The sequence below is a fragment of the Patella vulgata genome, chromosome 1 (genome assembly GCF_932274485.2).
Source record: "Patella vulgata chromosome 1, xgPatVulg1.2, whole genome shotgun sequence".
Taxonomy (NCBI): Eukaryota; Metazoa; Mollusca; class Gastropoda; family Patellidae; genus Patella; species Patella vulgata.
Window position 1 is genome coordinate 59304246 of NC_065879.2, and position 23438 is coordinate 59327683.

Sequence of the window (23438 nt, forward strand, 5' to 3'; positions counted from 1 at the left end):
ATCGTGTCAGACTCCCTTAGCAGCATAAAGTCAATAATACATGACAAAAAAAAACCACCTAGACCAGAAATTGTTCAGAATATTCGAGCAAGTGTTCATTCCCTCCGAAACAAAAAAATAACCGTAGAATTTACATGGATACCATCCCATGTTGGCATAGCAGGCAATTAGTCCGCAGACAATATAGCGTTCATGAATTTAATAGCACCGTCAAAACTGAAATTAAATCAGAATGGAAAATTGAGTTGGCTAGAGCAAATACTTTTAGATTCAATTTAAATAACGATCTAAATAATTTGTGGGTTAATCACAAGATTAAGAACTAAGGATTTAATTACCGACTATAAATTTAACCCAGTGAAGTGCGAATGTGGCCACAATTTCACCGTTAATCATGTCATCATTGCGTGCAACTCAGTTGGAAGATAAACGACTCCCTGTACGAAGTTTAATGGAAGATGCCAAACTTCAATATACCCTCCAAAATGTACTCTTCCCCCCTCGGAATATGCCATATAAAATTTATGAAGCTATCTCAAAATTCATGGCAGAATCGGAAATTAACTGTTAAGTTAGTTGCGTTAAAATAGCACTAGTCAATGAAAGATAACTGGTTGTGTAGACCAGGTTGGCCCATAAGCCACCTGGATGCTTTAATAATATCAGAATAAATTAACGTTAAGATAGGGATCTAGATATCTAGTTACAAAGGAAGGAACTATGTTTTTATCAAATTTCAAGTGTAAATAATTTAATTAAATCAACCTGTCCATAATATCATATTCATTGTATTGGACGTTAAATCTGTAATAAACAACAACAACATTTCATTTTTTATCATTGCTTGCTAATGACTAGAGAAGCCTAGTCGAAACGTCGCTCAGTAATAAGCAGTGATTGTATTCCATAGAACTGTGACCTGTTTATACCCTGTTATATTTTACTTCTATAGCTTTACTTCTACAGCGCGTCTGAACACGTTATGTGGAAGATAGCGCTCTCTAAATTTTAATAATAATAATAAAATAATAATTTGTTATAATAATGACATAAATAACCCATATAAGTTTGATTATTTTATTATGGATTGAATTATGGTGCAAGGTATTTCTTTGATGCGTTCTTGACTCCATTTAAAGTTAATCCAATGGCTGAATTTTAAATTTTTATACGCCCACATTTTCATGTGGACGTATATTGTCGCCCCTGTCCGTCCGGACGTCCGTCCACAATTGTTTGTGAAAAGTGTAAATGGTCACAATTTTTATCCGATTTCAATGAAACTTGAAATATAGGTTATCACCCTAAGATCTCAATTCCTTTCGATATTGGCATGTATCGGACTGTAACTTCATGGATTATGGCCCCTGATTGTACGAAAAATCACGTTTTTAGCTTGTGAACATTGTAGAGGTCACAATTTTTAACCGATTTTGTTGAAACTTGTAATGTAAGTTTATAACCCAAAGATCGTGGTTCCTTTCGATATTAGCGCATATTGGACCGTAACTTCCTGAATTATGGCCCCTGATTGTACGAAAAATCGCGTTTTTAGCTTGTGGACCCTATAGAGGTCATAATTTTTATCCGATTTAAAAAAACGTATTATTATATATCACCGTTATACCCTAAGGACGGCTGAGTTCAAATTTCGTGAAAATCGGCCCAAAACTGACAGACAAAATGGCCGCCCTTTGTTCTCAAATAGCGTAAAAATATGGTATTTCAAGGTTGTGGAACCTAAAGAGGTCACAATTTTTATCCGATTTTGTTGAAACTTGAAATATAAGTTTATAACCCAAAGATCTCGGTTCCTTTCCTGAATTATGGCCCCTGATTGTACGAAAAATCACTTTCTTTTTAGCTTGTTCTCTATCCATCTCTCGAAAATGTGGGCGTATCCTGCCTGGCAGCCGCTGGTTAAATTCAATGTACATGTACATGTATAACAACTTCATAGAAGTTAGTATTGACAAGAAACGTAAGATAGTGGAACAACTGTGCAGTCTGTTAACAAAACTTGATTAAAGACAAAAAACATAACTGTAGAATTTACTACAGAAAACACTACAAAAAAACTATAGAATACTTTATTTTTCCTTTTAGAGATTTTAGTATAAATATGTAGCAAAAATTATGGGATTTGCACTACAGAAACTGTAGAATATTTAGGGTCATCATTTAGTTTTAATTTGTTTAGGCATATCCACACACGAACACCATCCAGACATTTCTCTAGTTTGGAGATAGATGGATCTGCGAATGTTTCAGACATTCACAATCACAGATCTAACTTCACTTTCAGGGACCTGTCGAAAGCAATTAAGCATAGACATCGTCAGATGAACTGTAACAAATGGTTTGACACTAGGGGTGTCATTGTGTAGTTCACTCCTTATCTTTGATACTTTGTCGAGGAAGAAGTCACAGAATTTTTCGGACAGTTTTTGTTTTTCATTCTCGCATCCAGGAAGTTTAACTGTTGTATCGATAAGTTGAGCCACAGCATTGAACTCGGTCTTGTAGATTCACTTATCAACTTCTAGGCCAAACCTCAACCACTTCCTCTCTGCTCTCCGGCGTTTCTTTCTGGCATCATGTATAGCGTCGTTATACCACGGCTTCGGGTGCTTTACTTTGGATTTCCGGGATTTAAGTGGAGCCAGTCGATCAAGGGTTGTTGGAATCGCAGTATTATAGTGGTCAACAAGTTCAACCGGGTCTGTTGGAGATATTCTGGAGACTGAATTAATAAGGTCAGCAATAAAAGTTTGCATATCAAGATTTTTAGATTTCGACAAAAGACTGTCTTTTGAATGGCAACATCGGGAGTTAATGGCAAGTCATATACAATTGGCGAGTGGTCGAAGATTGTATCTTGTACAATACTGACATAGGATCACTTTGTTTCGTTATTATATAATCTAAGATGTGTCCCTTACAGTGCGTAGGGACTTGTATATTTTGCTTAAATTCATATTTTGTTAAAAGATTGATGAATTTAGAAACTACTGAATCATTGCTGTTTTCAAAATGTAAGTTAAAACCTCCACAAATAAGTAGGCGTCCCTGGCAAACCAAGATCTGAGAAGGAAAGGTTCAAATTCTGTTACAAACTGTTTATTTGTAGTTTCATTCTTTTTAGATGGTGGGGGATGATAAATGACAACTAAACGAATATGATTATTAATCATTGTTTGACAAGACTCAAAAGCTGAAAATGTCTGTTTAGGAGTTATTACTTTGTAATTAAGAGCTGATCTGAACAGGAATCCTACACCACCCCCATGAGCTGATTTTCGGTGGTAACCCTTGAAAGATTAATCACTATTACATAGTATATTTATGACCACACTATCATGTTTTTAAGCCATGTTTCAGTGAGTGCCAAGATGTCTAGACTGTTCTTGGTTGCGAATTCATTGATAAGAGTAGGCTTGTTACAGACTGATCGGACACTTAGACAGGAAAATTTGGTTAATATATTTCAGAAGTGTCGGCTTCCGTAGATAACCCTGAGGCCAAGATTTTGTTTAAACTTCTCATTGTACCCCCCCCCCCCTTGTCCCTCGGAATGGCCTGAAAATCAGGAATGATTTAAGTCGACCAAAGAGATCAGCTGAGACTTTAAGGTCACTTGATTTACACAGATTTACAAGCTGTTTAGGTGAATGGCTATTCATAAGTATTACCACTGACCATAGTGAGTGAACACTATTGTGTAATGAGTACTGATCACTGATGAGATAATCAAACACTTTTCTCCACTAAGATTAGACAAAATGGCCACCGAACACTGATATATCCATACATATACAAAACTATTTTCACTGATACTTCACAAATTAAAAAAGAATATGTTATCCAAATTTATCTATGATGATCTTGATGATGTTATGAAGACGAAAAGTCGAAAATCACATTTATACTCAAGAGCTTTTTGTTGTAGTCATACAGGCGCACTATAATCTGAATTGTCCTATACTATTAAATATTTGCTTCAAAAGATTTAAATGAAGTCTTATTGTTTACTAATTTTAGTTTAAATTTAGACTTGCGAATAGTTCCATTCGAACGACTTTGTCCCCCACGCCATAGAGAGAGAGAGAGGGAAATGGGGTTTAACATCCACTCGACACTTCGGGACTAACATATGTTTTTTTTAAATTTTATTTCAATAATTCGCTTGCGCATAGGGGTCTTTAGCAGTGGGAGGAAACCGGAGGACCCAGAGAAAACACTCGAGGTTGGACAGGCGACCCTACTCCTTGTCACGTACAACCGAGGATTCGAAACCACGCCAGTCGACTCAATGACAGACTTTATGATATAGCACGCGCACGCGTCATTTCGGGACTAACAAATGGTTCAGTTTTATTTCAATAATTCGCTAGCGCGTAGCGGTCTTTAGCTATCGGAGAAAACCGGACGACCCGTGGGAAAACCACGAGGTTGGACAGGCGACCCTACGCGATGTCATGTACAAGCGGGAATGAAAACCACGCCACTTGACGCAATCACAGAACTTTTGATCTAACGCGTACGCGGCAAACCATTAGGCCACCCAACGGCCCGATATAAAATAGGTTAGCCTCACGCTCGCCGCCATAACACTAACGTGCCCGTTTAATAAGATATATAACTGTCGCCATAAATTTTTGATACATATACTCAATTTGCAGTTCGCAATAATTATGAAACAGATATCAATGTCGAAATGTCTAAATATAAGCGCATATTACACAAGGTCGTGATTATTATTTCAATATAAAAACAAGTTTTGAGACAGATTAGACACATGGGAGGGATTATTTTTACACGTTTATTTTCCCATCCACCGGGATATTTACTTTACCTTTTAAACTATGACTATAATAAGTTTGATTAATCTAAATACTACCCGCGACAGAAAACTATGTTGACAAACCCCTTAGAAATTTATTTTCTACCAGAAAACCTATCAACCGGTGCACATGTTTGATGAAATAATAGTATGTTGTTAACACACACTTCACAAGGTCAGGGGAGTGGTCTCTTTGTACGTCACAACTGGCAAACTGACAAAATATTTTGTTATATGTATTGCAGACCTACCCTTTCCATCACCTGCAATGGTGTGGTAAAGTTGATAGATTGAACCTGCTTAGTTCGGGAAAATAGATTTCTTGATTGACAACACGATAAGGTTTAAATAAGTTTATATAATCCACAAACGACACATGATACAGTTTAAAACAATTAAATGAAACGCGTAAGCGCGTAGTCGATGTTGGTCGATCTAGATGTATTTCAATTCACCATAACCATTAAACACCATTTCTGTTGGTACTACACATAACTATAACACAAAATACATTTATGCTCGACAAGTTGGCCCTGAAAATACAATAGTTGCCATTATCCATATATTCGTAACCAACAGTTCTATTGGCTACACATCCTACAATTTTTACCTTACAGTATTTGAATTACATATATAATTATATATCAAACACTCATGAAACTCACAGTCCACTTGCAGTCATCTATTACAAGAAAGTTAAATTAAATAGCTTACCCATTTGTGGAAAAGAGCCGGTATTGACCTTCACTAAATCTGTAACATGTGGTACTGATGCATGCGTGTAATTTAGTTTTATCCCAGCTAAACTTCTGAATAACCAACCAGGACAAAGAATTACTAATCACCTGATAAACAATATTTCAGAAAGAGACCACCTTCAGAACTATAAAGAGTCCAACGAGTTATCCTTTCAACTATACCAAAAAATATTAAAAGTAAACCCATATAAGAACTAAGACATTTCAACCACTAAAATAAAACACCATAATCCGGACAATACAATTCCAGACCCATACAACTGAAAATCCATCCCCCAAAACATTTTAATGAATTTACATTATCTCACAACCAAAACTATAAACTCACTTATTAAAAACTTCCAACAATCAAGACACTGATCAGGACATTCTTCACCAACATTAATTGACAGAGTCCCAAAATATGACCCTGTTACATACTTCCCCCCACCGTAAAAATGACGTCCCGTCATTTACTTACCAGTAATTAACGACAACAATGCCGTACTAACCTCTGGAGCCATTTTGCTTAAAGAACCTGAAAGATGTAATGAATGAATATAGTTAGCTTTCTCATACCAATCTGACGGATTATTAATTTGAGCCATAACAAAATCACCACTCTGCATCCATTGAGGTTGGTTACATGTTCGGCGAGGTCTTGTTTCAATAGATACATCTGCCGGTAGAGGACTTGGATTATTATCTACGGCGTCACCTGAAACATTAACTTCAATTGATTTTACCTCAGTATTTTCATTACTTACAGATGCGTCATTAGATGCCCCATGAAATATCTCGGTATTGTGATCCCCCTCAACAATATCCTCGATAATTTCATGATCACCTTCCCCTCCTCCCGTAAGAATAACCTCCGGGTAATTCTCATTTACAGGATCATTGGCTTCCACATAACTAAATTCTTCATCAGAACTTGAATCTAATTCAACACATTTTTCCGCAGCTACTTTAGACTCAATTACTATTTTTCGCTTTCTCGGTTTTGGAGTCGGAAAATACACGGGTTCAACGCTATTGATTGATAACAAATTATTTCGATGTAAAGTACGCGATCGTCCACGCCCAGACTCTGGTCTGACCACAAAAACAGGAATTTCCAAATTAGGTTGATCCTCAACAATGTAAACGCCAGGTTCCCATCGATCAGCTAATTTGTGTTTTCCCTGAAACGCTAAAGTACGTACTAAAACACGATCACCAATATCAAGACGAATACCTTTAACTTTCCGATCATATTTTGTCTTCTGTTTTTCTTTACAATTCTCTGATGATTTAATCGCTAATTCATAAGAACGTTGTAACCGTTCCTTTAACGCTTTTACATACGAATGTAATGACACATTAGGCACTTCTCGACTCACTCCAAACGCTAAATCTATTGGAAGACGAGGGTGGCGTCCAAACATTAAATAGAAAGGTGAAAATCCAGTGGTTTCATGTCGTGTGCAATTATATGCATGTACAAGAGGTGCTACTTGTATTTTCCAATCATTTTTCTTCTCCGGCGTAAGTGTACCCAGCATATTCAAAAGTGTCCGATTAAATCTTTCACACTGCCCATTACCCATCGGGTGATAAGCTGTGGTGCGGGATTTATCCATACCTACTAAACTACATAATTCTTTAATAATTTTACTCTCAAAATTAGCTCCTTGATCAGAATGTATCCGACTTGGTAAACCATAATGAACTATAAAATTATTGAAAAATACTTCAGCCGTTGTGCGAGCTGTCATATTCCGTGTAGGTATTGCTTGAGCATATTTTGTGAACAGATCTGTAATAACTAGAATATACTGATAATTACCTTTAGATGGTTCTAGTGTTAGAAAATCCATCGCAACAACTTCAAGGGGGTGAGTAGTTTCTATATTCACCAAAGGGGCTCGGATATTTGTAGGAGATTTTCGTCTCAAACAACGTTCACAATTCTTGATCCAAAGTTCAACATCACTTGCCATACCAGGCCAATAAAATCGTTCCCTCATTAATACCATAGTTCTATCTCTACCCATGTGACCAAGATCATCGTGAAGAGCCTGAAATGCTAATTTCCTATAATGACATGGAAGTACGAGTTGTTCAATTATCTCCCCTTCATGTTCCACAGATCGATATAAAACTCCCTGTTTCAGCTTTAAGTGTTCTAAACGACGACATAATACTTGGACCTCTTTGTTGAACTCCTTGTCAAATGGCTTTATTCCCGACCTTAAATATTTAAGAATAGACAATATAGAGGCATCTTTTGCTTGTTCCTTTCTCCAATCACGTGGTGTCATACCATTTAGACCTAAATTTACCTCCGGCACTAATTCTGGTGATATACTTAAACATTCGGCATAATTACTCGGCTGAATAGAATTACAAATTACATGTACCTGTTCATGTGAAATATATTCCGATTCTTTATGTAATCTTGACAATAAATCGGCGTCCAAATTATTTTTCCCGGGTCTGTATTTTATTTCAAAATCATACGCAGAAAGAGCGGCGAGCCATCTATGACCTGTTGCATCTAATTTAGCGGAAGTCAAAATATAGGTTAATGGATTATTGTCGGTATACACCACAAACTTGTTCCCATACAAATAATCATGAAACTTTTCTGTAACGGCCCATTTTAACCCTAAAAATTCCAATTTATGAGCAGAATAATTTTGTTCCGATTTATTCACACTTCTGCTCGCGTAAGCCACAACTTTCAATAAATTATCTCGTTTCTGATAAAGAACTGCACCCAGACCAGTTTGACAAGCGTCAATATGTAAAACGAATGGTAACGTATAGTCACAGCTTGTAAGAATTGGAGAACTACACAAATGATCCTTTAATTCACAGAATGCATTTTCCTGCTCAATATCCCACTTCCACTTGACGGAAACATTACTTTTATTTTTCTTACCCGTTGTGGGCATCAAAATAGATAAAGGTTTTGATATTTTCGAAAAATCTTTCACAAAACGACGATAATAACCAGCAAATCCAAGAAATTTTCTTACCTCGACAGAATTCAATGGGCGTGGCCATTTTTGGATCACCTCAATTTTCTCTGGATCTGGTTCAATACCCGCTTCGGAGATAACATGTCCAACATAGTTTACACGTCTTTTAAAGAAACTACATTTATCAGGTGCTAATTTTAAATTACACTGACGTAAACGCTCTAAAACCTTATTTAAGCGCTGTAGATGCTCCTCGAATGAATCTGCAAAAATAATCAAATCATCAATATACACTACACATATCGTCAAATGAAGATCTCCTAAGCAATCTTCTAAAAGCCTCTGAAACGTCGCGGGAGAATTACAAAGACCAAAAGGAAGTCTGTTATACTCATAAAAACCAAGCGGACCAATTGTGAAAGCGGTACGCTCCTTATGTTCTTCGGCAACTTCGACCTGGTAATATCCGGACTTCATATCTAACTTTGAATAAAATTTGTTACCTGCTAAATGATCCAATAACTCATCAATTCTGGGAAGAGCGTACGAATCCTTGATCGTTCTATTATTCAATTGTCTGAAATCAGTGCACATGCGTAATTTACCGTTCTTTCTACGACAAAGTACCACGTTTGATGCCCATGGACTATGTGAATTTCTTATAACACCACATGCTAACAACTGCTTTAAATGATCTTTTACTTCAGTAAACATCGATGGAGGTATACGGCGGTGCCGTTGCTTAAACGGTTGTTCATCTATAAGTTCAATTCTGTGTTGTACTCTGGATGTATGTCCCAAGTCCAGATCATTATGTGCGAAAATATCGTCAAAACTTAACAACAGGTTCTTACCTTGAATTATCTCTTCCTCTGATAAATCGCTTTCGTCAATTTCTACTTTATTTAAGACCGAGGCATTGGATCCATCTGAAGTAACTTCGTTATCTTCAATATTTACCGGCTGTAGTTCACACACAATAGCTTTGGGTGAAATAACAATAGTATTTGTAGACACATTTGAAACGTTAACTGAAATATAATCTGTATTATTGTAATCATACATCATTATGGATGGAGAAACATCTAAATCAGATGAAATACTGGAACGTTGACATGGGTGTACCATCACCGACACCTTCGGGTATCGTAACTTTTTATCAACATAACATGGTAACGTTATACGAGAATTTGGACGAACTAGTATCCTATTGACTGAGGCACTTTTCACTATTCCTAAACTGAAATCTCGTTTGACTAATTCTTTTTCTGATAAATCCATACTACGAAAAGATAAATACCAAGAAGTGGTTAATTTCGCTTTTTGGAGAAAAGATTTCCCATGTTCATCTTTACATTGTTTCATCAGAAGAGTCAATACATTTGTTCCAAGTAAAACCGGAACCAATGAATTATATCTACTCACCGGAACTACTAATAAAATACAAGTTATTGTTTCATCTGTCAATTCTGAAAACTGTAAATCTGCTTCAATATATCCTTTATACGGCAATGGTTTACCATCAGCACATTCTATATCCAACATAGTTTTAAGCGGTTGTAAAGGTAAATGTTTTAATTTAGAATTATATAACTCTTCACTTACAGTAGACACAGTTGATCCAGTATCTAAAAGTGCAGTACAACAATTTCCCTCAACTTTAACATTGGCTTCATTAGGTTCACCAACTACAAAATTCGATTTCAACGTCGCTCTGGGAAGTCTCTGCGTGGAGTACCCCAGGGCGCTTCCCTTGGCCTGAGGTTGTGAACGTTTAAAGAACGATTCTGGTTAAATGCTGCTCTGCAACCCAACCTAATATGACCGTACTGACCACAAGCCCAACACTTGGGTCCCGGTCCTTGACTACTACGCCGATTATCCCGGTTATTACTACTAAAATTATTTGACATCTCACCTCTTGAATCATTTCCTTGTGACTGCCATCGTGGAACCTTAGGTCTGTCAACTTTATAAGCTAATTGCGAAACTTGATCCTTCAATCCACTAACTTGTGAAGAAATACTGTGAACTATCCCTTTAAGTTCCTGAAATTCAGAATTAGAAGACTTTGTATGTATCATGTTAAAAGGATTTGGCTTCGAAGTAGCGGTACTCGCTGATAAGTTTCGTTGGTTAACATCATGCTCTATACGGCGAAGTTGAACACGTAGTGTGTCGAAACTTGTTGATTTATCATATTTGTGAGCAGACAAATCACGTAAGTGTGGCAACAATCCACGCCAAAATACATTCCTTAATGTCTCATCGGATTCTTTAGGATCTGGACTACCCTCTCGAGTTACTCTTGCGAATATATCTTCTAACCGGCATGCCCAATCTGTAACCGTTTCAGATGGATATTGTTTAGCACTGTAAAAGAGTCCGATTAAAGATTCTGCTTCTTCACATGTACCGTAAACACTATGCAATTTGGCTAAGACAGTTTTAACATCAACATGCGGACCTAACCGCATTATAACCTTACCGGCCTCCCCTTTAAGTGATCGGCGAATAGCCAACAGTATTACATGGTTATCATATACACCTTCTGAAATTAAACAATCTACTTCGTATCTCCAAAGGTCGTAACTAACTTCACCTTTTCCTGGTTCACCATAAAACATTGACAACTTCGGCATCGGATTAACTGGTGGTCTTGATTTAGTAGACGACTCTGTTTCATCATCCGATTTAACCGGCCACTTACCTTTAGATTTCAAAACATCTTCCATCCACTCAGCAACGTCATCTTCAGTCTTACCTATACGCTTTGGAAAAAGACCCAACTTTCTTAGTGTGTTACCCAAGACCACAACTTCTTCCTCCGACATATTCAAACCAATCAACTGACCAAACTACTCTAAACTCTACATAAAAAAAAACTCCACTGTTGATAAAATAAAGACAATACAAGTTATAGTGTTACTGGGATAACTGTTATATATTTTAGTATAATGCAATGTGTATTGAATGATGTTCTAAGATTATCAATAGTTACGGAATTTTATGCCCTAACTTATTTAAACTTGACCTATTTATTTATTAGTGCTGTCAACATCCATACTTACAACCATACATACCAGGTTTACCGACACTAAAAATAAATGAAAACAAACAAATTAACACTAAATTAATCAAATTAACACTAAATTAATCAATAGTTCATAATATTAATGTTCAATATTCACTGTTACACAGTTCCAATCTTCATCCAGAATCTGTTATAATTTCAGTTCCAGTGGTTAAACACTGTCACAAAGTCACGAGAATTCAAGCTTGATGATAATGTGCATATAAATTTGAATGTCAGTAATTAAACGCCATCGGATTCACTTTAAAGTCTAACGATAAGTTAATTGAAAACTAAACAGTTCAACTTGTTACTGGTACAACCAAGAAAATCTACTCCTCCCTGGGGGCTCCATTATTGCAGACCTACCCTTTCCATCACCTGCAATGGTGTGGTAAAGTTGATAGATTGAACCTGCTTAGTTCGGGAAAATAGATTTCTTGATTGACAACACGATAAGGTTTAAATAAGTTTATATAATCCACAAACGACACATGATACAGTTTAAAACAATTAAATGAAACGCGTAAGCGCGTAGTCGATGTTGGTCGATCTAGATGTATTTCAATTCACCATAACCATTAAACACCATTTCTGTTGGTACTACACATAACTATAACACAAAATACATTTATGCTCGACAAGTTGGCCCTGAAAATACAATAGTTGCCATTATCCATATATTCGTAACCAACAGTTCTATTGGCTACACATCCTACAATTTTTACCTTACAGTATTTGAATTACATATATAATTATATATCAAACACTCATGAAACTCACAGTCCACTTGCAGTCATCTATTACAAGAAAGTTAAATTAAATAGCTTACCCATTTGTGGAAAAGAGCCGGTATTGACCTTCACTAAATCTGTAACATGTGGTACTGATGCATGCGTGTAATTTAGTTTTATCCCAGCTAAACTTCTGAATAACCAACCAGGACAAAGAATTACTAATCACCTGATAAACAATATTTCAGAAAGAGACCACCTTCAGAACTATAAAGAGTCCAACGAGTTATCCTTTCAACTATACCAAAAAATATTAAAAGTAAACCCATATAAGAACTAAGACATTTCAACCACTAAAATAAAACACCATAATCCGGACAATACAATTCCAGACCCATACAACTGAAAATCCATCCCCCAAAACATTTTAATGAATTTACATTATCTCACAACCAAAACTATAAACTCACTTATTAAAAACTTCCAACAATCAAGACACTGATCAGGACATTCTTCACCAACATTAATTGACAGAGTCCCAAAATATGACCCTGTTACATATGTAGTTCATCTCGATCTCGACATGATAATGGGCTAATTATATTCTTACGTAATTCAACCTCACGTAGGGATACGGCAAAGCGGTTACCGAGGTAGATCAGTAAACACATTGCTCGTATTCCCTACCTCGCAGGCTATCCAGTTGTAATTGGGTACCGGGAGGAAATTGAAATATAATGGGCGACAATTCTATATGTTGTAGAGGAGGGCCTCTTAAAGGAGCTAAAATGCTAATATACTCAGTCAAATTAAAAACTTGACACTCGGGATTTTTGGGACTAGATTTTTAATATTTGGTTTGAGGCAACTATTTTAGTGTTATGTTGTGCACAGACGACCTTGACATCAACAGAAAGCAAGAATACGTCTCGCCGAAAGTCCTTGACATTGATAACGTTCGTGATGTCACAGTACCCCCCAAAATGAAATTCACAGACTTGGAGAACAATCGGAATAAAGTGTTTAGTAACGGTTGTGGCCTTCTCTAGCGTCTCGTACTGTCACACAACGTCTTCTCATGGATCTCAGAACATTAGTAAACACTACCCGAGGAAGACGTCGCCACTGCTCAGCAAGAACATGTTGAAGGTCCTGCAACGTCAGTGGTGGATTCACTTGCTGACGAACACGTCGACCCAGTTCGTCCCAGATGTGTTCAATAGGATTAAGGTCGGGGCTATGCGACGGCCAATCCAGGACTTGAACACCGACATTTCTTAAAAAATTCTGGGTAGCAATTGCTGTATGGGGTCGAGCATTGTCTTGTTGAAACGTTAGTCCAGGCCCATGTCTCTGCATAAATGGAAGAAGAACGGGTTGCAAAATCTGATCCCTGTACTGGACAGCATTTAAGTTCCCTTGGACAACAACAAGAGGAGAACGTCCATGTGCACAAAAAGAACCCCAAACCATGACGCTGCCGCCGCCAAATCGGTCAACTTCTCTGACGCATACTTGAGCGTAACGTTCACCTCGTCTGTGGTACACTCGGACCCTGCCATCGGCAAATCTCAAAGTGAATCGAGATTCGTCACTAAAGACAACCGAATTCCACTGTCTTTGAGTAAATCTTATGTGTCTTGTGGCCCCCACAAGTCGGTTACGGCGATGAAGAGGTGTCAATATTGGTCCATTATAGGGCCTCCGAGCTCGAAGACCAACAGCCTGCAAGCGATTTCGAACAGTTTGTGCAGTTACCCTTCCACCAAACATCTCGCTACTTGTGGAGGTTGCAGTGACAAATCTGTTTCTAAGATGACGCAATCGTATTGCTTGATCTTCCTGGAGTGACGTCACACGTGGCGCTCCCGCCCTTGGGCGGTCGGCAATAGTTCCAGTTTGAAGCACTCTCATTCTAAGATTAATTATTTTCTGGCGTGAACAATTAAAGGCTCTTGCAACAGTGACCACAGACTGACCAGCATAGAGCCTACCTATAGCACGTAGACGTTCTACATTTGAAAGGCGCGGCATTTTCTAACAAAGATGAAAATAACAATTTTAATTTGTTTTTCCAGTTCAAGTCACGTGTGCGTGTTCTGTTTAAGCAAACTTGCATCGATTGACCTCACGAGTTTGTGTTTGCACGTGTTTTTCAGGTTTTTCATCTTTATATGCTCAAAAGTCACGTGATCCACGTGACTTTACAATTTTATGAAATTAAAGGCTTCTTACTACTTACTATCGTTAGAAACACTTTAAAATTTATTTGACTACCAGAAAAAAAAAATTGTTGAAATTCATCAGTGTCAAGTTTTTAATTTGGCTGAGTATATTTGGCACCTAGAAATTGACACAAATGAGTCGCAACGCATATAATAATGTAATATGAATGTATATAAACTGATTTACATTCGATCGTTTCCGTTTTTACTCTAACTTCAAATCGGCGAAATACGCAAGAAGTCTCAATCGAATGGCAATCTCTAGTGTCTGGTTATTCGTGTACCAAAGGTAAAATGTTTATTTTGTCTTAAATGTTGGATATCAGAAGCCTATCTTTTCCCGAAAAGATCACAACATCAATGTTGATTTAAATTGACAAATAATTCGTGTTTTCCATGTCGAAGACTGAGGATGATATTGAGTGAAAGACTTAGCTACTTTAAGGGTGGTAAGAACATCATATTATGTTCTCTGTCAGGAGACAGGGGATTTAACGTCATTTCGGGACGAGTATATGGTTCAATTTATTGTATAAAATATTCTTACCCTAGGAAGGCCAGTGCCTCGATGTTGAGTCTATGGGGAGATTTTAATTATGATATACACAGCAAAAAAAAAGGTTACCACCCCCCCCCCCCCCTGATTTTTCACAGAGGGGTGAACTTCGTGGAAGTATGGTATGAAACTGAGAAAAAGAAGATAAGCAAAACAAATTTTAATTAAAAGAACAATCATTTGGTCATTTGGAAGTGGAGTTTTGTAACGGTATTAGCACTAAGAGTGCCTGAAAACACAGAGTGAAATTGAAATGGAATTTCATCCAAAAGACATGGGTGTTTAAATGTCTTCAGTTCAAGGTCTTGGCGTGTGCCACCCGGTAAAAGCAGCTTAAATAAAGTGGATCAGTGTCCCAGGAATCACAAAACATCAGTAACGTGTGCTGCCACCACGTGCCTGAATAACTGCAGCCACTCTTCTTGGCATACCTCTAACCAGGTTCCTTAATTGTTCCATCGGTATTCGCTGCCACTCCTCGTGAAGAGCTGCCTCCCGCTCCCTCAGGTTTTGTGGAGGAGGACTCCTTCTTTGTACCCCACGGCCCATGATGTCCCAAACATGTTCGATTGGGTTCAAATCAGGAGACATTGCTGGTCATGGAATTCGTGTCACAGCATTATTTGCCAGATGTTGGTTTACACCGCGTGAACGATGAGGCCGTGCATTGTCGTCCATGAACATGGGTCTTGTGGCAAGTCTGTGGTCATCGAAATGATCAATAATTACAGGATCCAGAACCTCCCGAATGTAGCGAACGCCTGTGAGTGAACCTTGTATAGTCACCAAATCTAGTCTACAGTCGTAAGAGAAGCCTGCCCAGACCATTCCGGATCCCCCGCCAAATGGTACTCTTGGCAAAATGTTCCGGGGGGGCAAGACGTTTATTCCTAGTACTCCATACGCGGGCTCTCCCATCAACAGCATACAGGAGGAAACGACTTCCGTCGCTCTAGTGCATTCTCCTCCATGATCTTAGGTTCCACCTCTGCCTGTGCTCACACCATAACCTACGGTTGTGATGATTTGTGAGCTGTGGACGCCAGGTGACCCTTCTGGCTCTTAATCCAGCAGCTTTGGGCGGTTTCTCACAGTCTGGTTGCTCAAGCGGCGATGAGGTAACCAGGCCTGTTTCAGAAGGGTACTTGAACCAAAAGGCTGTCGTCTAACATGCCGTAACAGAGCTCTATCCTCCTGGGGCGTGGTAGCTTTTGGTCTTCTAGAACGGGGAAGGTCCTTTACATCATTTGTTTGCGCATGCTTCCTCACCAGACGGCTTATTACGGTGTAGTGAAACAGTTCTTCTTGCAATTTCCTTGTAAGAAAGTCCTGCCCGATGAAGTTCAATGATCTGCCATCTCAATGCATCGGAAATTCTCCTTTGTGCCATTGTCAATCAGAAGTTCAAAAAAGTAATAATGAAATCGATACCGATGCTTGTAAATACCCAATGCTTGTGGTTGTTTGAAACTTTGGTGTGTGCAACACATGGGTGGCGGGATTCACGTGCATGTGGCTGCGTTCGTGAGAGTTATTTTCCAATAAGTAACACCTTATTTTATCACCAATATACCACTCTTTGATTTGCCATCATGAGGATTGAAATTTGGTTTCAACATATACCGATAATTCAGCTTTTATTTTGGGGGGAGGGGTGCTTAACATTTTTTGCTGTGTATATTATTCAAAAATTAATTACATTTATTAATTTGGTGTGACAGATAATAAATCCGCAATCGGATTACCACAGCGACTTTGAAATAAATATGGCATGGTTCTATGTGGGTTTTGTGAACGGGCAGTATATACTTAAATCTTTCAGAACGCCCAGCCCCACCTTTAAAATAGGATATCTATTTATGTTTGCTTCTTGACCACACAAGGGCCAATTGATGTACTTCGTAGACGTTAAAGGGCTGTTATCACTTCATCAAGAAAGAAAATAATATCCAATCCAAAACAACCAATACATACGAAATTGTAACATGCTTAAAAAAGGGTGAATCTTGCGTTTTGTTTGGTCAATTAGACACTGTCGATTGGACAGTAACACCTCTCTGTTTTAGTAATTTATTTATTTTAAAATGCTAAAATAGCATGTTACAATGTCGATAAACACTTCCTGTTTCGCATTTAGAAGGGTGTTATGTGACAGCGATACATCTGTATCAAGTCTCATATCAGTACATAATTAAATTTACCCCCAAATCACCTCGAGGAGCCGCGGTGGCTCATTGAGTAAGGCGCTGGATCACTAACCAGGAGGTCCGGGATTCGGTATTGACCCAGGGATGTCCCCGGGATTTTCCGGCGTGGTTTCCCATTGTCAGTGGTGCTGTGTACACGTTGGCGTGCAAGTAAAAGAACGCTTAACGGTTGAAATTCGAATTGTATATGATTATATGACGTTAGTACAGTTTTAGTATTTATTGTGTAGACATTGTTCAAGTGACAGATGATAAGTATATACTAGTTTGATGTCTGATACCCCGGGCATCAAATTAATGACAGATTAGCTGTCTGTTAAACATCATGATAAACTTTGATAAAGAACTGGTTTAAACATTTAACTAAAGTAGTTTAAAGATACATTCCCACGAAAGTATTTATCGGGTGGTTATTTCCAAAAAGAAGTATGGCAAATTTGGTATGGAAAGGAGAGACGCCCAATCTTACTAGAAAAATACTGGATTCCCTGAAAAACACCCATGGGACAAGCACTGGGCAAAAATGTCAGGGTATCACTCAATCTGTTTCACAGTATTGCAAAGGCCTTCTTGTTATACCTCTGTATAAGTTCACTGAACCTTTATAAAGTGCACATACTTTCTACGCGTGACGTCACATTACATGGCCTCGATCATTGGCTCGATAGCTCGTGCAATGATTACATAACGTGAACTGGTCCACGCAGAATGGTGCCTTTTACTCATTTTATATACTCATTTACACTAGATATGCTTCAAACGCCTTCATTTAATTTTCTATTACTTCAAAGAAATGTTCTAGAATTTAATTTGCAGAAGGAAAAAAATTAATATTGCGAGCTCATTAACCCGCACCGATGTCATATTTCTCAGTGATATTAGAGGTCTAGCGGATATTCAGTGATGGATAATGGCCGAAGACTGTCCATTATGTATTTACATAATGGACAGTCTGAGGCTATTATCAAACTTAAAACATAGCACCATAGAGTTACAAATAATGGATAGTTTTCTAAAAGAACAAGCCACAAAATAATGGATATATTCTTAAAACAACATGCACATGCCCATGAATGCATGTGACAAAACACTCCAGTCATACAATGCAATCATACACAGACAGTCCAAAATATTCGACATGGAGACGACACGTTTATAACACAATCGAAAACAAATATTAATAATGAGAATATATGTGATAAGCATTTGGATACTGATTACATTTGGTAATGTATTCGATATGGAAGATAATAGCCGTAAAAATTGTGATATATGTGATAAGCATTTGGATACTGATTACATTTGGTAATGTACCCGATATGGAAAATAATAGCCGTAAAAATTGTGATGTTCTTGATATGGGGGATATTAGCCGTTAAAGTTGTGATGGAAAGGCTGCTCACGAAAATGATTTAGATATAAATAATATTCTTACTACTGTGGTTAATGTGGAGGGTACTAGCCGTCTAAATTTTTGATTTGAAATTTAATATATACTCTGATATAAGTGACAGGACACAGGATCAAAGGCACAAACCAATTCACGAAATTCGAACTCAACTGTCATTATTGTGTAACAGCGATATATTTGACCTGTATAGGTTCCACACGCTGAAAACACGTTTTTTTGTTCAATCAGGGGCCATAATCCCGGAAGTTTCGGTCCGATATGCGCCAATATCGCAAGAAATCGAAATCTTCGGGTTGTAAACACACATGTTCAGTTTCATCAAAATGGGCTAAAAATTGTGACATCTAGTGTATACAATCAGGGGCCATAATCCATGAAGTTGTGGTCCCATACAAGCCAATATCGAAAGGAACCGAGATCTATGGGATATATACCTATATTTCAAGTTATGACCTGTAGAGTGTCCACCGTGAAAATGTGGGCGTATAAAAACGTATCATCGATCTTGTGCCGAACGTACTATTAAACGGACAAGTGACATATAACGGACGGATTTAAGTGGAATTCTTTATGTAGACAAACATGTGAAATCAACATTCTGGCATGTGACATTTCGGTAACTATGAGGTTTTAAAGTAATTTCATGTACTGTAATTTAATTTGTTCAGAGAATAAATTATCCCAAAATACATGTTCATTTTTCAGATAAGTGTCTATTATTGGTAGACATGTCCATTATTTTCAATAAATAATGGACAGTTTTATAAATAATAGACGATTGTTTAAGAAAAGCGTACATTCTCCTATATACTGGTTAAAAACATCAAAGGGTGACGTCATATCTATGTTTTAACTGCTGTTCTGAAAAAAAAACACGTATGTGCTGCCGTCATTACTTGTAGTTACTTTTCTTTAAATAAATCAAATAATCACTCCAGACAGCACCAGGTCGAAGTCGAAAAGTTTTAGTTTGGATTGGTGCAAGATCATCAATGATATTTTGAACGCATTTGTTAAAGTATGCTGCTTTCGAATTGACGTCATTAACTTGGTATATGCTTTTTAGTTTTGAAGAACACAGAGAAGAGCTCAGCTCAGCATCGTTCAACGATTTGAGTTTTCGAAAAGAAATTTGTCTCGTTTCAAACATGTTCTTTCCTTATGTTTAGATTCAGGATTATAGGAAAATGGTCCGATATAAATTATTTATTAAATGTTTTTGTCGGGTTATCACAAGATCTAAAGTATATCCTCGATTGTGGGTAGGGGTATTAAAGAATGCACTTGTAACAGCTCGCAAAACTGAAGAGATAACTTGTCATTAATGTTGTCCACATGACAATTAAAATCACCCAATATAACCAGTTACAGGCTGCATTTTGCCAATTGATTGATCAAATCAGAAAATTCATCGATAAACTTTGACTTAGATCCATTGTCAGGGGGTTTGTATAGAACAACAATACGAAACGCTGAGCTTACCGAGCCGACAACACAGTCAAAATATTCAAATGACGAATATGATGTCTGTTTTGGGGTCTGACGAGCATAAAACGGCAACATCATTACAACCTAGCCATGTTTCAGTGACAGCCAAAATATCAAGGTCATGTTCACATACGAAATCATTCAGTTCGATAGTTTTGTTTTTTACCGACCTAGCGTTTAGCAAGGAGACCGTGATAAGAAAAGTTTGTAAAATTTACTGTAATACTCATGGTCCTGAAACAATCATCAGATCTAATAGAAGTCACTGCCTTGATTTTTCTCATTAAATTTCTACCTGAAGAACAGCCCCTTGAAGTTTTCTTACGTTTAATTATATCACATGTTAGATTTTTAAGGGTATCACAATCTGCTTTACTTAAAATATTGCTGCAACATTTAGATAAAAGTTGATCCCTTTTGTAGGTTATGTGAGTTAATATCATGAGAAGTAAACACCATAGAAATTTTAACTGCCCAAGAACAACCATTTCATGCTTCATTGGTCACTAATAACTGCTTAGAAAATTTAAAGCATCAAATATCTTCCAAAATACACGAAATTTTACCATCCAAGTCACACATATGAAATCCTCAGTTCTTCGTAAATATCTTGGTATAACCTTTGACACTTAAAACTTAAATTAAAATGGTAAAAAGTCACTTTGTCTTAGAGAGAAGTGAAGGCAGTTATAAGCGCTCAACACTATATAGCCACATAGGCTTATCGTCCTATGAGAACGACTACTAGTTTGGGGTCGTCTAATTATTGTAATACTAATTTATGCGTCTAAAAACATTCAAATCTTAATCAAATATTCCAGACTGTCCCTTTGTGTACACCCTAAACTCATAATATGATTATTGGGGGGGGAGGGGTAACGCGTGCGCTTTAGATCATAAGGTCTGACATTGAGTCAAGTGGCGTGGTTCCGATTCTCCGCTTGTAGAAGTAGGGTCGCCTGTCCAACTTCGTGGAATTTCTCCGGATCCTCCGGTTTCCTCCAACTGCTAAGGACCCCTACGCTCAGGTGAATTATTGAAATAAAACTGAACCATATATTAGTCCCGAATGGACCTAGTTTCTGTCGAGTGGACGTTGAAACCCATCTCTCTCTCTCTCTCTCTCGTTCTTTTGTTGTTTTTTTTGGGGGGGGTTTGCAGATTATTAATGGTTTTCAAAAGAATACCTTTAGGAATAACGAGATTTATTATACACCTACAAATAAAATGAAAGCAATAAAAGACCCCCATCCCATCACCTAGTATACATCAATTACTTATTGTATGGCCGATAGACTGAGATACCAGCTAATGTATAACGACTGTTGTTTATTCGAACTGTCGATCAGTACTAATCAGAAATTATATTCCACAAAATTGCATCCTGTGTATTTGCAGTTCAATCACTAGATGCCAATGATTATAATCTTTTAGTGATATTTAATAGAGTAATAAACTATAACATGTATTTATTGAAAACAGCTACATTGTAAATTTAAGCAACGTTTCGAAGAGTAATTCTCTCAATGTTGACAATCTAAACTTTAAGATTAATATTGATTGTCCTGCAGTAAGTCGTTTACATAACATCCCTTTGCTGCAAACCGACGCGGCCAACTACGTTAATCTCATCTCTGTTGTTCTTGCTATTGCAGTATAATATCTTTTAATCCTTTATGTATTGTTCATCTGTTGACATGTTAGTTTCAATTACAATATTCGGTTTAATTTTTCTGATCTTCCTTAAATATACCAAATGGCACAGTGATCAACAGGTTATAGTTACTGTGTGCAGTAGTTGTTTAGTCAGTATACTGTATGCCCTTGTATATATTTATGTTCCGTTATATTAAAGAATTGAAGAATCACCATAATTGTCAGAACAAAATTTACAAGTCTAAAACATGCACTTCTTGGGTGTTCGAAAAGTAAACATAGCCCCACATCGTGATAAACGTCCATCAATACGTAGGGCTTAGTTCATAATATCATGGTATATATAATTAGTTACCTATAAATAAATCACTCGGCGGAATTTATGGATCTCAAACATTTAATTGGTATCAGACATCAAACATGCCCGAATTAATTCTTATAATCGACAATACGCACAATTGTTAAAATCCAAGACATTCTGCTTTTGACCCAGATGCTGATAAGAATAAATACAGACAAAACCACCTACCTGGAACTCTGATCAAATAAACTAATACTCCTTAAAAAAATAAACTCGAAACAAAATCTTGGTAGATATTTAGTACGTTAAAAGTACACCATGTCAGCTTTGTGGTCGAACACCAACTGACACACTCTGCTTAATATTTATCTGCATAGATCTAGAGTCCTTGTGTACAAACCTAAATGAAACTAGCGAGGCGTGACAAAGAACTTGTGCTCGCTTGTGCGTAGAATTTTAAAGAAGTTGTAGGAGACTATTTTCAGTTGAGCAAACAAAACTTGACGAATCAAGACGAAATACTCAGTTATCAGTCACGCTAAGAAATATAAAGCCAGTTAACAACGAGTTAGGTACAACCATTAGGGCAGATATGCGAATTACTGACCTTCGAGGGTCAGAGTTTTATGCAGGTTTTTTTTAGAGAAATATAATCAAAAATTGATTAAGCAGTTTCATGTTTTGCGATTTTCAGTGTTTTTCTACATTAAATCTGCATTTGTTCGAAGTTGGGGTTGGTGTGTGCATGGATGTGCAAATAGTTGGTCATACTGTAAACGGTTTTATGTTTTTTAACAAGAAAATCATGGCAGAAAATTTGCCATTTTTTCTCGTAATTTTACATTAGTTTGTATTTTAACAATGCAATGTTAAGCGTCACTTAAAAAACATATACTGTATAAAATTATATAATATATCATATTATTTAACAATAGACTTGTATTTAAACTGGAAGTTGTTGATTTAACAGGTGTACATCATGCGTTCCTTAACAGTTGTAGGTTAAATAATACATACGTTGTAATTTAAACATACATTATGCAAGAGCTAAATCAGCCTATTGCGGGTCTTTCTTTAGGCCTGAAATCCTAACTAAATTATTAATTAGACATTAATTAACTTATCCAGACCATAATCAACTCTCGATGGCATCGCTAGCCTGCGATATTTATTGGATTAGGTTCCGATTTTCTGCTCGAATTTCATTCATAATTTAATCATGAAATGGATAATCGAGACTA

At 37.1% G+C, this 23438-nt stretch overlaps 1 protein-coding gene across 2 annotated transcripts in view; it reads right to left on the reverse strand.

Annotated features, from left to right (window-relative positions):
• The window catches only part of LOC126808776 (neurogenic locus Notch protein), a 429826-nt gene extending 407278 nt beyond the window's left edge, over nt 1-22548 (reverse strand). For both annotated transcript variants that reach the window (XM_056102639.1, XM_050533742.2), the window contains exon 1: nt 22426-22548. The gene's annotated coding sequence lies outside the window, so the exon portion shown is untranslated. The remainder of the gene's footprint in view (nt 1-22425) is intronic.
• Between the last annotated feature and the right edge of the window lie 890 nt (nt 22549-23438).